Source organism: Lissotriton helveticus, chromosome 8 (assembly GCF_964261635.1).
Source record: "Lissotriton helveticus chromosome 8, aLisHel1.1, whole genome shotgun sequence".
NCBI lineage: Eukaryota > Metazoa > Chordata > Amphibia > Caudata > Salamandridae > Lissotriton > Lissotriton helveticus.
Window position 1 is genome coordinate 814826403 of NC_136069.1, and position 16899 is coordinate 814843301.

A 16899-nucleotide genomic window follows, 5' to 3' on the forward strand; every position below is an offset into this window, starting at 1 on the left:
GCTAGGTAGATGCGTCACTTTGTAAACCCCTGCGCCACATTATACCTGCTCCAGGTATAATGTATGCAAAGGGGGCGTATTGACGCAAGAAAGGGTCGTAGAAGTGACGCAGTGAAATCTATGAGATTTCACTGCGTCACTTTTAGGACACTGTTGCGTCAAAATCTTGCGCCTGCCTCACAGCAGGCGTAAGACTAACGCAATCCCTTTCACATGGGGCTTGCCCCATGTGAAAGGAAGCATTGCTGGAGTTGCGTCACTTTTGTGACACACTCCAGCAATGCGTCACTTTTGCGCTTACAGATACGTCAGAAATACTGACGTATCTGTAACTCCTTGCGACATGATGAGTCATACATTAAATATGACGCATTAGGTATGTCGCAAGGAGTGCGCACTGAGAAGTGACGCATCGCTGCTTACACGCAGCGATGCGTCATTTCTCATAAATGAGGCCCTGAGTCTCCATACCCCATTTCCTGGGCCTGTTCACGTCTGACACCCCTATATCACATTGAGGGGTGTTGTGTGAAATGGAATATTCATTGACTTCCTGTTCATGATGTATCAGTTATGAGACAAGGGGAAAGATTGGCTGAGGATTTTGCCCTCTGCAACACAAGACGTTGATTATATGTAGAACTGCAACCCCCTTCTTTGAGAACCAAAGATATCTGAGGCCCACTATATACCTTTTTATTCCACGCTGCTCAAGTCGATGATGTTGAACCATCGACCTCCCCACATCAAACCCACACATCAGAGTAAGCACTCTTTGCCTGTGATATATGTGCTGCCCGTACAGAGATCTGACAGACTACAATATAATATGCAATCTAACCACTGTGATGGTCAAACTGTATCTTGCTATATAGAAATGTAAATCCAGTATTTGTAAAGCATGAACAGTTACCCAGAGGCAGGGCATAAGTCCTAACAAAACAAGTGGGGGGACGCTGTCACCGGAAGTGATGTCACGACAGGAAGTGACGTCACGAAAGGTGGCTTGCACCATCGGGCTCACTGCCTCCCCTCGCTCACCTCTTAGATGCGATTGCATCTGAGAAGCCAGCGCGTGTACAGCGTGCTCTGAGCTCCGATCTCGTCCCAGAGAGGCCAAAAAGTGACGTCCAGCTGTTTGGCAGGGGGGACGGCGTCCACCCGGTAAAATAAGTGGGGGGACACCGTCCACCCGCGTGGTACCCCGACTCGAGTCCTGCCCAGAGGTATCCTGGTGCTGGGGGCCGTCACGAAGATTAAGCGACCTATTGCCCAGAGTCACATGGTGCTGGGCTGACCTGCCGCTGGTGATCGAACCGTAGACCACAGATTCCAGCGTCACTCGCCCTGGCCCTGGAACCACAGCTCTTTAAGGCCTTTGGCACTCAGTCTTACAGCTTGGACTACACTCACTGTATTTCCATGTAGTAACATTGTGAAATGTGTGCAGAGTTATGCAGATGCATTGATATGAACCCTGTATTGCTGATGCCTTACTCGAGTATCTCCGATGTATCCTGGCATGTAACTGTCATCATTTTTTATTTGTCTTTTTTTCCCTAAATTTTAAAAATGAATGTAACAAATTATAATGCAAGTCGAGCAAGAATATTGAAAACAGAAAAGATGTCAATATACTTCAATATGCTCTAGTATGCAACAATAACAACAACATAAATAATAACGCTAGACAAAACTGCCGAAAATAAACTGTGGCTTCTTTCTGTCGCCCATGCTGTAATCTAACCCTTCATCAATTAGGAGAAAAACATTAAGCATATATGTCAGAAAGAGATTCACTTCTAGAAGCTGAATTGTGTGTGTGAAAATGCAAAATATGGGCCCAATCTCGGCTTCACTGTTTCACCAAAAGTTGTGATCCTAGACAATGTTGTATTTCAGGGAGGCTCCTTTTTAACCTGCAGGCATCTGGCTGAATGGGACTCTTCCCTCTTTAGATCTTCCTCTTTGCCTGGCAGGGCTGGTCTTCAAAGCAGCAGATGGGGTAGTGCCGAGGGCAGCAGGATGCAGACAGCAATCAGCAAACACTGCTTTCAACTCCACTCTCCCTTTGTCGTGCCACACGCAGAACAGAACGAGAGCAGCTGTAAACAGCAGAAACAAAAGGTCTCAGGGCGTGGATGGGCTGCTGACTCACCTTCATTCTGTGACCATCAGATTGGTCACTGCTAAGTGGAGGCAGGTCAGCAGGTCAAGTGCAGGTCTTTATAGGTGGCGCCATTGCGCGCTAATGGTCCTGCGAATCATGGAAGTGACAGGGACATTTTTCTGGGATATGTCCCCCGCATTCCCCTCACGCCCACGCTGGTACCTCTGTACTTTCCCAAACTCCTCGAAATGAATGCTTCCCGACATTAGTTGCAGCAGGCACCAGGATGCTTCAAGAGAGACAGGCAGAGAGACTGAGAGGGAAGGAGAGGGAAAGCTTAGAGAAGGCGATCAGAGAGAGAGAGGAGGGAGAGAGGTAAGGAGGAGAGGGAAAGAATGGATGGGTGGAAAGAGAGGGATTGCGCACCGACTTGTACGATAGGATTTTGCTAACCAAACAATGTGCTGTTAGGTTGATCTGAAAAAAAAACACCATTCAATGGGATTTGCAGAATGACCCGCCGGATGAATAATAATTAGGCATCCACAATGTGCTACTACCTCTGATTGGCTACAAACACAGGGATAGTGTCATGCAAAGGACAGCAAACCATCATCCATGTGTTTCAATTCTCAAGCGGATTTTTTTTAAGACAGCCCAAATTCTTTAACCCTTTGAGTGCTCATAACCGCACCACACCGTTATGAGTCACGGACGGCGTGTGCTCATGACGGCGTGGTGCTGTCATGAGCACCGAAGCACCGCGCCCGCACCCGCGCCGGAATTCGCGGCGCAGGGAAGGGGTTAAATGAACCTGTGCTGCATTAAAAGCTAAAAAACTTTCCTGTTTGGGAGAGCATATAGTGTTCCCTTGATCACTGCTCAGTGCCTCTTAGGCCGCCAGCATGATTCTCAAAGGGAAGGGGTCCTAAGGGGGATCACTTTCCCTTTACAACACATTTACTACTGCCATGGAAAATGCTCAATGGTTTACGGCCGAACCAATAGCACCACACTTTGTCACAATTTGAAATGTCCTTTCCAAATTCAAATTCGGTAATGGGTTGCAAAACCCGATTTATGAGTCGAAAACACTTTCCATCAAATAAAATGGTTTGTACGCTGGTGGAAGTAGCCATTTCGTGGTCACAAACCCTGTGATTTTGTGAAATTCAGAGTTTGCAACCACAAAATTGCTCAGTACATCTGCCCCTAAACTCTGTAGCAATGCAGATTGGAATACTCCGAGAGGAAAGAGAAACTGCACAGAGCTATGTTATATACTTTTTTCTGTGCATTGTGAAAGGGCAAAATGATTTTTTGGTCACCACTGGAATCTGGATCCGATTTTACCGCAGTACACTGAATTGTGTGGGATTTAAAAAGGAGAAAAAAAATGTTTTTTAATGCATATTAATTAGTCTTTGATAGCATGTTGTCATGTGACTTTTTCAATTCCGAACAGATTCGGATGTTTTAGATGAAGGGTTTTGAGAGCATTGCTTTCTTGTTGAATTTAAGTGTTTAATAAATTACTATCGTGTACAGCAATACAGGCATGCAGGATTTCTTAAAACCTCATATATTTATATCGCTGGAGTATTTGATCTAAAAATGAATACCTTAACATGAGTTATTTTTAGTGGGTTGTTTTTACAGAATGTGCTCCAGGATCAATTGATTTACTCAGTGCTAGCAGGTAAGCACACTAGGTTTGAATCCAAGGCACGCCGATGAAAGTTAGTAAACCCTTAGAAATTGAGCCAACTATTCAATAAATATTTTCCTCCACTTAAAAGAGGGAGAAACGAGAAAAATACTTGAAATTTGTATTTCTTTCAAGTTATTTTTGGCAAGTTTCTTCTTAGATAAAATCACATATTTAAATCCCCAGTCCTCCCTCCTACTTTACTAGAATCTGGTTAGTACAATTTTACGATTGCTATTGCTTTTGGTTCACATTTACTGTTTCTTATATCCTAACTGTATGGCATGTTGGTGTCTTTTTTCTCCCAGTATGTACAGCAGAGGTATGTCTTGGGCTTAACATGAGCTTGCAAGGTAATACAAGTATACGTTTCGACCTGTCTCGGTTTTGGTATTGCTGGTTTATGAGAGCAAAGTCTTAACTCCTTGGATGCTCATGACGAGCTCGTATAAGTATGCCCTGATACATGCTAAACCAAATGGAAGCATATGTTTGAGGAGAGGCTTGAAGATTGCGAACTTTAAAAGTACTGGATTACGAGTTTGGCTGATGGGATACTCTGTCACAAACGTGACGGCTTTCGCGCCACCGTATTATATCCGTAATATATCCTATGGAACTTCTAATATGGCGGATGGGATAACTGTCACATTTGTGACAGAGTATCCCATCCTCCAAACTCTCAATCAGGCCCTTTAACCCCTTCGCTGCTCGCGGTATTTTCCCGCTGTGCTGGTGGGCGGGGGGGGCGCGTACAGCGCCCCCATGCTCATGACGAGGTCAGCTCGTCATGAGCCACGGCGCTCCAGTGCTCATGACGAGCTGAGCTCGTCATGACCGTGCCCGTCCCGTGGAACGCTCGCACGCTGGTCTGATTCCCCTGCTGTGCTGAACGTTCCATTGGAACGGGAGCGGTCATGACGAGCTCAGCTCGTCATGAGCACCAGAGCGCCGTGGCTCATGACGAGCTGACCTCGTCATGAGCATGGGGGCGCTGTACGCGCCCCCCCCGCCCACCAGCACAGCGGGAAAATTTTTAGCACAGTGAGGGCGTTTTATTGAGTGGGCTGAGTTCGGACGACCCCCGGCCACCCGAAGCACACAAGGGGTTAAGCCTCTTAACGTGGCTTCCTTGTAAATAAGGACCCTTTTCACTCTTGATTTAGCGTGAAAGGGACATGCAATGAGTGTTGCAGTGAGCCTTTCACAGCAACACCCATTGCTTTTTGACGCTGCTCCATAATTACAAGGATAGGGCAATGCCAAAAACAAAGGCCTGGTAAAACCTGGTCTTAGGATGGTGATACAAGGAGAAATGATTGATTTCTCCTCGTATTTTTCTCTTTCTATGTGTGCGCCGTATTATTGTTAATACGGTGCATCCCTGCATTCAAAAAAACATGCTCCGACATTTTATTGGAAATATCCACTATTGAGTGTTCCCAAGGAACACTAAGGGGCCCATGAGGCTAAAGGGCAGGGGTCCCGTGTCTGGCATGAGGATGCGCCCGCCACAGTGGCCGGCGCATCCAGCATTCCTAACATTGTGGCGGGCGGTGCACTCAGCACCGCCCGCCACAATGCCAGGAAGGCATGCTGTGAGCTTCCATGCACAACATTGCAGGAACCGTGCGGTGCCTGCCATGTTGTGTATAGAACTGCTGGGGGGTACCATAGGTACCCCCCATGTGCACCCCCCACCCACCCCATAGTCCCTGGGGGCCCGCAACGGGCCCCCACAGGGAGACTCCGCATGCCTCGCCGTGGCGGCTTTGCCGGCATGGAAAGGCATTCAGGAATGCCCATTGTAATATGGCTGGCGGTGTCTGATAGACACCACCACCATATAAACCCTTTTTTGCCATGGTCACAAGGCGACCGGGGCAAAAAAGGGCCCCTAAATGTAGGAATTGTTCTGTGATTTAACAGTTATAAATATTTTATTTGTGGAGATTTCTGACAATGATAATAGGCGTCCGTGATACTAGTAGGACTCAACTCCTGAAGTCAACATGTAAAGGACTTTAAACAGTTTGAAAACTATTAAACAGTCCAGCTCATGCCCTTGTCTGTTAAGGTAGATTTTAACTGATCTAGTAAGGAAAATCACAATTTTAAGAAAGTGACTATATTGCTACTCATTCACCAGCATCTTGAAAGCATTTAATATTATGTCACAAATTATAACATTACAATGAATTGAACAACTTATATAAAGTGCAACACATTCAGGTTCTGCCTTCTTTCTAGTTGCTCTGATGGCAGATATGTACCTTGGTCAGTCATGTGACCACACAGTATTAAGGGAAGAACATCATACTACATCTCTTGTGTTGCACTCTTTCTTTTGTGACAAATGACTCTTGGACTGATCTGTATCTTGCAGCACTTACATATGCACTGCATTCTTGTTTGGCATCCCATTATACCCCTTGAGGATGAAGTGTTTTATACTATGTTTACTCTATACATAATTTTCACTTTTAACCTGATTTATGAATGAATCAATGAATGAAATGGCATTTGTAGAGCACATGGCTACCAAAAGGCCTCCCAGCGCTTAGGAGCAGAACCTACACAAATGACGAATATTGAGCGGCCGGGAACAGGAATGTTTTAAGCTGTCTACGGAAGGACATATATGTCTGTGAATTCCACTAATCAGTGTTGTCCTCTGTGCTCCCTCAAATACAGTCCTGTTTCTGCTCTCTCTTCATCCGTTCCAGGTCTTCATTTCTTGCACCAGCATTCTCCCACTAGTTCTGTGGCATATGAATGACACTATTCATTTGGCTTACGTGTAATAGAGTAGCTGTAAAGGATGTTGCGCCAATGGGCTCAAGCATCTCATGTTGCCATGGCAACACACCCTGCCATGCGTGTGTGAGGTTTGTGCAAAATGTTGAATTGGTATTTACTTTCCAGCACAAATCTTGTTCTGTACTGGAAATTAACCCTAAAGTAATGCAAAGTTGCACTACACACTACTATGTGTTACTTTTTTCTGAGGGATATACAATGGGTGATACATGGGCATTCCCTTGCAACAGCATGCGGTTTCTGACGCAAAGTGCTATGTACTAAAGAAGGTACCACCAAAAATGTATGCCTCCTCAAGACAGATATAACATTGGAAAAAATATTTATTTTCTCTAAACTTTTCTAACTTTGCAAGCATGCTGTGTTGTACATACAAACTTGAAAAGTTTTTCAATTTATGACTACGCAAAACATACAATTTTGTACTGGAATTGAACACTTCCACTATGAAGCAAAGGTGGGTGGATCAGGGCAAACTAAAGTGCATGATCAAAGGGGCAGAGTGATACAGTGCCATATATTAGCAATGCTCCGGTTACTTACCAATAATCTTCATTATCCTTAGTCCTTACCCCTCGCCACAGTCAATTACGTGTGAGGAGAACCAACCTCTTGACAGGAACAAATCCAGGAAGAACAAGTGGACTTGCACTAATCTCACCCATTTAGGGTGGTATAAGACATGTCCACTCCTCTTCCACTTCCTGACATACCAAGATATCTGAGGCCAGTAACCTCAGGATAATGAAGATTACTGTTAAGTAAGTGGAGCATTATGCCTATGTCCTACGTCCTCTTCACAGTCAATTACTTGTGTGGAATACCAAAGTCAATACCGGCAAAAGAAACACAGTAATCAGATATCCTGCAAAAAAAATGTAACATATTTAATAAAGACAAAAAATGCAGAAGGCTCTCACAAAATACAGCAAACAAAACAATATAATGAAGAGATCAAAACTGATTCCAACACTTTGTGGCCAAAGGAATCCTTATCCATCCCTTCCCCATCAAGCTTATAGTGATGTACGAAACTATGTGGAGTGGCCCAGGTGCCTGCTCGGCAAATCCCCTGCAAAGAAACAACTTTGAAATTAGCCCGGGAGGCTGCCACCTCTCTAGCAGAGTGTCCCTGAATAGAGACAGGAGAGGAAACACTAGCAGACTCATAAGCAACAGAAATAGCCTCCCTGATCCATCGACTAATGGAAATACTAGATGTTTTGCCACCTTGGATAGTACCCCCAAAGGTAATGAACAAGTGATCTGATTTTCTGAAACCCAGGGTAGGATCCAAATAAAGCAAAATATCTTGCCTAACATCTAGCAAATGAATCAACCTTTCATCTTCAGAAGAAGAATTTGGGGAAAAAGGAATGGAGAAAAATGTCCTGCTCCCTGTTAGACAGGGAAGTAACTTTAGGCAGAAAATCTGGATCTGTCCTCAAAATGACCCCATCATCCAGAATCCGTAAACCAGGAGATTTACAAAGTAAAGCCAGCAATTTCATCATATGCTTAGCTGAGGTTATTGCAACCAAAAAGGCAATCTTCAGAGTCAGCCACTTAAATTCCACAGATGACAGAGGTTCAAAGGGAAACCCCTGAAGAGATGTAAGAACCAACTGCAAATCTCAAGGAGGACAAAAAGGGCAAGTGGTAAGCCTGGAAAGAGAGAACATTTTGAGAAGCCTAAAAGCCAAAATCCCATTATCTTGGAATTCACCAAAGGGACTACGAAACACTCAAATAGCAACCCATTGAGATGGTAACATGGCCACTGAAAGGCCCTTATTAAAACCATCCAATTGAAATTGCAACTTTGCCTGAATTTCACAAGCAGAAGACAAATAATGATTCTCCTCAACAGATCTCTGAAAGTTATTCCAATGCCTTGACTAGAAAGTTAGGGTAGAGTGATGTCTGGACTGCTGAATAGCAGCTGCCAAATGAACAGGGATGCCTTTACACCTTAACCCCTCCCTTTAAATTTCTAGGCAGAGAGAGAGAGATCAGTCACAGGTAAAGATACTTGAGACACCGAGGAGGAGAGAACAGAGGAATTTTCTAGTGAGGTGTAAGAGACATCGAAAGCAGCAGAGGAAACCGTGAACTCTTGGGCCAAAAAAGTACCACCACTACTACCTTGGCTCTTTCCGTCTGAATTTTTGTCCCCAATCTATAAATTAAAGTAAATGGAGAGAAGGCATACAGAAGCTTGTGAGGCCAAGGAATGGACAAGGCATCCACAACTCCGGAGTTGGATTTTGAGAACAGAATCGAACCAGCTGTGTATTTTCTGAGGAGGATAACAGGTCCAGAAAAGGGACCACAAACTTGTGACATACCTCCTGAAACAATGTCTGAGCCAGGCAGTGGTCTTGAGATGTGACAAACTTCTTACTGAGAGTGTCGGCTCGGGTTTTGTCCTTCCCCATGGTGTATGTGGCTGGAAGTGAAAGAAGAAATTGTTCTGCCCAATTCCCTATCTTCATTGTCACCAGATTGAGAGAGAAGGACTTTGACGCTCCCTGTCTATTGATATAAGCCATGACCACATGGTTGTCCATCCTCACCAACACATGACGATTCACCAGATGATGTTTGAAAAGTCACAAGACTACCCATATTCCTGAGAGTTCTCACCAGTTTGATGACTGACGCCTCTGAACTCTGGACCAAAGGCCTTGAGTTGAAAAGTCCCCAAGAGTCACACCCCATCCCAAAACACTGGCATCTGTTGTCAGAATGAGAGGAGGTTCTGGACCTAGAGGAAACCTCCTGAGAAGAGATGATTGCTTCAGCCATCACTGAGGTTGGGATTAAACCTGAGGTGTTACTGGAATCTGAGTCTCGTACTACAGAGATGCAGGTTTCCAAAATTTGAGATGTGCTAACACAGGTCTTTTATGCAACCATGCCAAAGACACTAGGAACACACATGAAGCCATGTGCCCCTAGATTCTCAAACAAAGCCTTGCTGACACCGTGTCTCGAGACAACAGATGTGCCAAAGCCAGCCTCAATCTGACAGCTCTGGCCTAAGATAGATAGACCACGGCCTCCCGGGTCTAAGGAGGGCGCTCATAAAAGTCTGTTCTTGTGACGGCACCAGCCAACAATTTGCTATGTTGAGAAGAAGGACATAAGTGCGAATACAGTTGACCATCAGATCCAACCCATCTAAGGCTTCCTTCACTGAATCCGCCACCAAGAGCGAGACGTCTACATATGGGAAGGCTGTCAGACCCTGCAAATGTAGAGCAGCAACCAAAGGGGCCGGCATTTTGGTAAACACCCTTGGGGCAGATTTGATGCAAAAAGACACTAGCTGGAACTGATAATGGAGGCCAAAAACACAGAATCTCAGAAATCTCTAATGTTCCAGTGCCACTTGGATATAGAAATGAGCATCCATCAGGTCTATGGAAATAAGGAAAGACATAGGTGAGATCAAGGAAATAATCTCTTGCAACATTTCCATCTTGAAATGGATGTTCTTTATCCATTTGTTCACACCCTTGAGGTCTATGACCAGACGCAACCCTCCTGTGACCTTTGTAATTTGAAAGATTAATGAGTAGGTTCCTTGTCCTTGTTGAGCTAGTTAAACGTATGTTATTGCCCCCATCTGCAGAAGTGTCAGAACAGTAAGCTGCAATGCCTCCAATTTGCCTTTGCAATGGAGTTCCCAAGCAGGAATGGTCCCTGAATTTATAAGAGTGGAGAGAAACTCTATTTTGTAACCTGATTCGACCATCTTGAGGGTTCAAGAATCCACCTCTCACTGGCCAATCTAGGCCATCTGCAGCATAGTCAGGACTTCTGCTTGAAGATACCTGAAGGAGATCTACTTTTCCATCACCTTGTGATCTAAAGGGCTTCCCTCTTTGACCTTTACGGCCTTGAGTATACTGGTGTCTGGAAGGTTGGCAAAAAGACATTGATGGCTTAGCTTGTGAAGGGAGAGATAACACTGATACAGATTGCCGAAAAGAGGAAGAATGTTTATTTTCTTTCAACATTCTATGCAATTTTTCATCCAGCTCCGATCTAAACAGTTTCACCCCTTCAAATGGCATGCAAAGGGCTGCATTCATTTGAGCATAATCCATATGTGAGTCTCTAAAAAAGACATTCCATCAATGCTGCAATAGTAGCTCCATCAGCAAGAGCTGCCACTCTCACTACATCGAAAGAAATGTCTGACCATGATTCAGCTTGCTTCTCATGGCTTTCAATAGGGCAGGAACACTGGTCGCCTTCCTGAATAGCCTTAAATAGGTCTTTAGAGTCTGCCAGCATAGATTGGGCAGTATAGGCACCATACATACAGCTCTCATAGCCAGGTTGGATCCTGCATTGGATTTTTTTTAGGGTCAACATGATCTTTTTGTCAACTGGATCTTTGAATATATTCTCCTTAGTCATTGAGGTATGATCCACAAGGCTGGCCACAAAAGAATCTGCAGAGACAGAGTCTGGAAACGTTTTGTTAGCATTCTCTAGAGGGTAAAGCTTTGTCATAAACTTAGGGACCACAATCCTGTCAGGATCCTTCCATTCTAGGAGAACAATGTCCATCACATGTTGTTGGACAGGAAGAGACGGTGTCTGGGAAGTGCCTCCAAACTGGTTCAGTAGAAGTGGAAGGCAATTCTACAGAAGGAAAAAACTTCCTATGCAGAGCACATTGGAAAACTTAGGGCATGAAATGACAGCCAAGGCAGGCCAACAGGTAAAAACTAAAATGCAATGTAAAATTAATAGACATTTATTTATAAAAATTGTACAATTTATTCAACAGTTTAAACTCTATTGTCACCAAAAATAAAAATCACAAAATATACATTTCACTAAAAACAGTAGTTATCCACCTATACATAATGTAGCAGTTTCTGTACAAAGAAACCAAGCAAAAAGTGGCAAATAAATTTGAAGCGAGCCACACACTCTGAAACATACATAAAAAGAAATTCATTACATATTATTAATTTACAATCCTTCATTAAACTACATTCTAATGTATATTTAGTACTTTCTAAGTTAACATAGTACGTTAATTTGATTAAAAACAAGAAGGCAACAAAGCACTTAACTGACATTTCATTTCCTAAATATGTCTCATAGTTTTCCAAACAAGAAATTTAACATGATGGTATACAAATTACAGTACCCACAATTTTGGACACAAATAGAGAAAAATGACGGGGGGGGGGAAAGAGGGGGGAACAAGGTAAAAAAGAAGATAAAAAAAGAGAAGAATATAAGGACATATGATATAAAGACATAAGTAATCAAAAACTCATGATTATAAATTAAAACTCAAAAATACATGATTTTCAATTTAATTAGTCAATGGGGGTCCCCCAATTGATTGGTTTATGTGTACAGAAACTGCTACATTATGTATATGTTGATAACTACTGTTTTTAGTGAAATGTATATTTTGTGATTTTTATTTTTGGTGACAATAGAGTTTAAACAGTTGAATAAATTGTACAATTTATATAAATAAATGTCTATTAATTTACATTGCATTTTAGTTTTTACCTGTTGGCCTGCCTTGGCTGTCATTTCATGCCCTAAGTTTTCCAATGTGCTCTGCCTAGGAAGTTTTTTACATACATTGCTATCCCTGTCCTAGGAGTCTAGTTCACTCTAATATTCAGGGGGTCCTTGTTTGCCGCAATCCAATTCTACAGAAGGAAACCTCATATTTGAACGCACTCTGAACAGGATCTCAAGTAATAAATCTTTGTCGATATATTTGCCCTTAAGTCATGACAAAGAAGAGGCATCCTCCGTACCCTCCTCTGATCCCGAAGTATTCCCTTTTTGGACTCATTTTTCAGCTCCCCCAAGTTTTGCAACAGTATGCTTTTAACTTTCTCTTCAGGTGCATCATCGCCCCAAGGAGATATTGTCCTCCTGGTTCGCTTCCGGGGGGGAGACCTGGATCTAGAGGAGGAATTTCTGCTAGAAGAAGAGACCATATGTCCACTCTTCTTAGAGTTTTTCACCATTGCAGAGGTACGCAAAGCACAGGCTTGAAAAGCAGCAAACAGCCATGCAGCGAGCAACACAGCACCTTCCCTGCCACTGGGACTTTTTAAATGTAAAGAAAAAGAGCACCCACTGATCAAAGCTATGAGCATGTCAAAAGCCCCAAAATAGGCACTCATATTCGAAGCCATTACAGTGCTCCCTTGGTGCATGCCCCTGATGCAGCCGGATTCTTATCTAGATTTTCTTTATCTTACCAATCTTTAGAATCCTTGGCCGACTGGACCGTTTTTAGTCTGCTAAGAAGTGTAAAGGGAAGAACATCAAATACATAATCCCAAATCAATCCAAGTCAAAGGACCACTGACTACAGAATCAGTTTAAAGATTTATTACACAGCCAAATATAATTGGACATAAAGGCACCTCAGCAAGAGGTTAAGAAAATAAACAGGCACTAATAGAAACATAATCCTATGCAGAAGTCTCATACGACTCAGAATTATTATTAATGTTATCTCTAAAAGCATCAGGCAAATGATGATAATTCCTGCTTGAAGTCTCGGCTGCATTCGCTCAAAGAAAAGAATAGAATATTAGTCTGTCCCTACACTAACTCTAAAGTGACATTCCTACTTACCATTCCCACCCAGGCAAGTAAAAAAAGGTATCAGCAGTGAAGACTTCCTAAAAAGTGCACTCACTTTCCATGGGTAAGTAGCCTAAGCTACCGAGCTCGTTCTAAGATGCTCCTTCTTGCTTCCTCTCTAACCCTCTCCTCTAGCCTTCTCTACTCCTTCTGCTCCGCTTCTGCTCTCCTTCTGTACTCCACCCTCGGGGTACTGTCCCTAATACAAAATCCCCAAAACTAGGCAGGTCTTCTTTCCTGTGTTTTTCCAACGAAACTTCAACTTCATCCAAAACCGTTGGTGTGTCCTTGGGTCCCAGGCACCTTCTCCGCCACAAGTATCATCTTGACATTCCTCCATACTCGCTTCTACCATCCTAACTCCTAAAACAAAAGGTTATTCTGCCTAACGAAACGTGTGTCCTTGCACCTGCAACAGAAAGCCTGTGAGCAGATCGACCTTGCATGTACACAAATCAACAATCCAAACTCAACTAAGAAAAGGAGCCTTCCCAAGGAAATAACATTTCAGCCTACAACATTTAGCCAACCTACGAAAATACAATTAGACCTCAAGTGGTGCTTTCATACAATTAGGCCTTTACATTTAAACACATTTCTAAACTACATCATAAGCATTACATTCAAAATCATTTTAAAACATTTCTTTTCACTCATGAATAAGCAAACCTACATGTGCAATTTTAACATGGTGCACGTTTAATCCTAATGCAACATTTTATACGTGAAGCAATAATTTCTGTATTACTTAAGGCATATTCTCAGTTAAACACTACATTAGTCCTCAAACGATATGAATACTGCTAAACATCCTAACATAAATTGATTAATTACTACATTCTAATAATCACACGTTAATGCAGTCCCCTAAATATGTGGGTGCTAACTACCCATTATTATGACGCACCCCTGCAATTTTCAAAATAACATGGCGCTCTATCAGTTCCCCCCTTTGATGACCTGTGCCATCCCCAAATTACACCATCCTTGGGGAAAGAACCGACTTAAACAGAACTTGTTGCCATTCTTCCTCCCCTAAACATCTCCATGTTTCTAAGATTTCGATATTGACTGTCCTGCAGTCTTTCCATTCTCCTCTCTTGCTCTCTCAGTGACCTCTCAACTCCATTGGGCTTATACCGCTTGCAAATCCTAATCAATCCCCACAATTCGATCACACAAGCTACAACTATAATAAGAGGTTTCAACAAATAGCCAAGGAACCCTTTTCCCAAACTCGCAAACCAACCTCCCACCTTACTAAATCCTTTACCAATGTTCTCCCAAACACCTTCCTCAATCAGATCCTCAATCTCATGATGAATCATAGTGATGTTACTTATATATTTCTCCAGATCTTTGCTGTTATCTGGTATATAAGTATAGCACTCTTGGACCTTCAAATGTTTACAGACTCCTCCCTCTTTTGCTAAAAGGACATCTAAAGCAAGGCGATTTTGCGAAACCATAGTCCTTAGGGACAACATCTCTGCTTCTACCAACACCAGCGACTTAGCTGACAATTCATCAACAACAGTCGCCAATCTACTGATCTTCACATCATTCAAAATCACTCCCAAACTTGGTATCATTGCTCCAAATATATCTCCAACTATTGCTCCTGCACTTTCACTACGTTTCTCCCTTACATGCTGTCCTCCTTCCAAAAGCTCAAAATCTTCTGTATGATAAATCTTAGGGAAAATTATCGCCAAATAACACGTGCCACACCATTTCGCAGGCAATCTCACATAGGCATTCCTTCCACAAACATAATACACAGTTGCTATCATTTGCACCCTACCCTGCAAAAAGTCCTTCACTGAACCTTCTATAGTGAAAACATGATCACATGTGGTCTGTCCCACGTTATCATTCTCATAATATGTCTGTGGACGCCTTATGCATAACTTTCCTTTCTGCTTCTTATCCAGTGCTATCGGACCATAACTCCCTTTTGATTTGAGTAACTTCTCTTCATCTGTCTAATCTACCCTACCTTCACCTCAATCTCGTAACTGTCTCTGTTTTCTGGATCTGTCTTCTACTTGATCTATGAACTGGTTTTCTACCTCTGACAGTGAGCATGTCAGATTATGTCGGTGTGCATAAACTGTATCTAACTCTGAAGAAGGTATGAAATATTTTCTAAGTCTATCTTCTGTCTAGTAATAATCATACTTGTTTAAATGCTTATAAGCTGGTAACTACTAACCATCACACTCCTACAAGTGTGACAATTCGGACAATTTGATGCCCCCACAGCTAGAAGAATGGCTTGGGTGGCAGAAAGTAGTAATTTTGAATGAACATAGCATGAATAATTAACTGTTGTTATCTCTAAATTAGCTAGACAGAGCCACCTTGTGGCAGGCTGTCACAAGCAGCATTGCTGACAATTAAGTGCTGGTGCCGAGTACCGGAAAACACTGGCTCAAATTAAGCACTACAACCCACCCAGTGCAGCACCAAGGCACCAACCCCCCCAGGGCAGACCCAAGGAAGCAACCCATCAGGGCAGAACCAAGGCCACACCCCACCCAGGTGCAGAACCAAGGAAGCAACCCACCCAGGGCAGAACCAAGGAAGCAACCTACCCAGGTCAGCACCATGGGAGCAACCCACCCTGGGGACAGAACCAAGCAAGCAACCCACCAGTGGCAGAACCAAGGGAGCAACCCACCCATGGCAGAACCAAGGAAGCAACCCACACAGGGGAGCACCAAGGAAGCAACCCACCCAGGAGAGCACCAGGGCTGCAAACCACCCAGTAAAGAACATAAGAAGCAAACCACCCAGACAGAACCAAGGAAGCAACCCACCCAGGGCAGAACGAAGGAAGCAACCTACCCAGTACAGCACCAAGGAAGCAAACCACCCAGAGCAGAACCAGAGGAGCAACCCCCCCAGGCAGAACCAAGGAAGCAACCCACCCAGGGCAGAACCAAGGAAGCAACCCACCCAGGACAGCACCAAAGAAGCAGCCCATACAGGACAGAACCAAGGAAGCAACCCACCCAGGGCAGAACGTGAAGGAACCCACCCAGGTGAAAACCAAGGAAGTAATCACACAGGGCAGCACCAACGAAGCAACCCACCCAGGGCAGCACCAAGGCAGCAAAGAACACATGAACACACTATAAAGGCAAGACAGGGAAACAACATCCACCGAAATAGTACCAAGGACGCAACCCACCCCCGCCAGCACCGAAGAAGCAATCTCAAGTGTGAAATATTTTTGCGACAGGCCACTCCCACTGTGTAGGTGCAGAAGACGGACGCCCCTCCCTTTCCCTCCTCCATCCCTTCCCTTCCTCCGTCCTGGCCCCATCATGTATCTCACCGACACCTTATTTCTAACCCGCACTAGCGCTCTCTCTTCTCGGAGCTGACAGGCCCTGTCTCCTTGGGCCGCACCCCCACATGATGAATAGAGGGGCTGCCCTCAGATCGTAGCATCGATGCACTTCTCAAACCCCTGCCTGGCAGGGGTTCAGGTATGACGCAGCTTCAAAGGTGGGCATCTAAGGTCCGGACCAGGGGCTGGTGCACCGCCAGCACAGATGTGCAGCGCGCCGGCCAGCTCTGCAAACTACGGAATGATAAT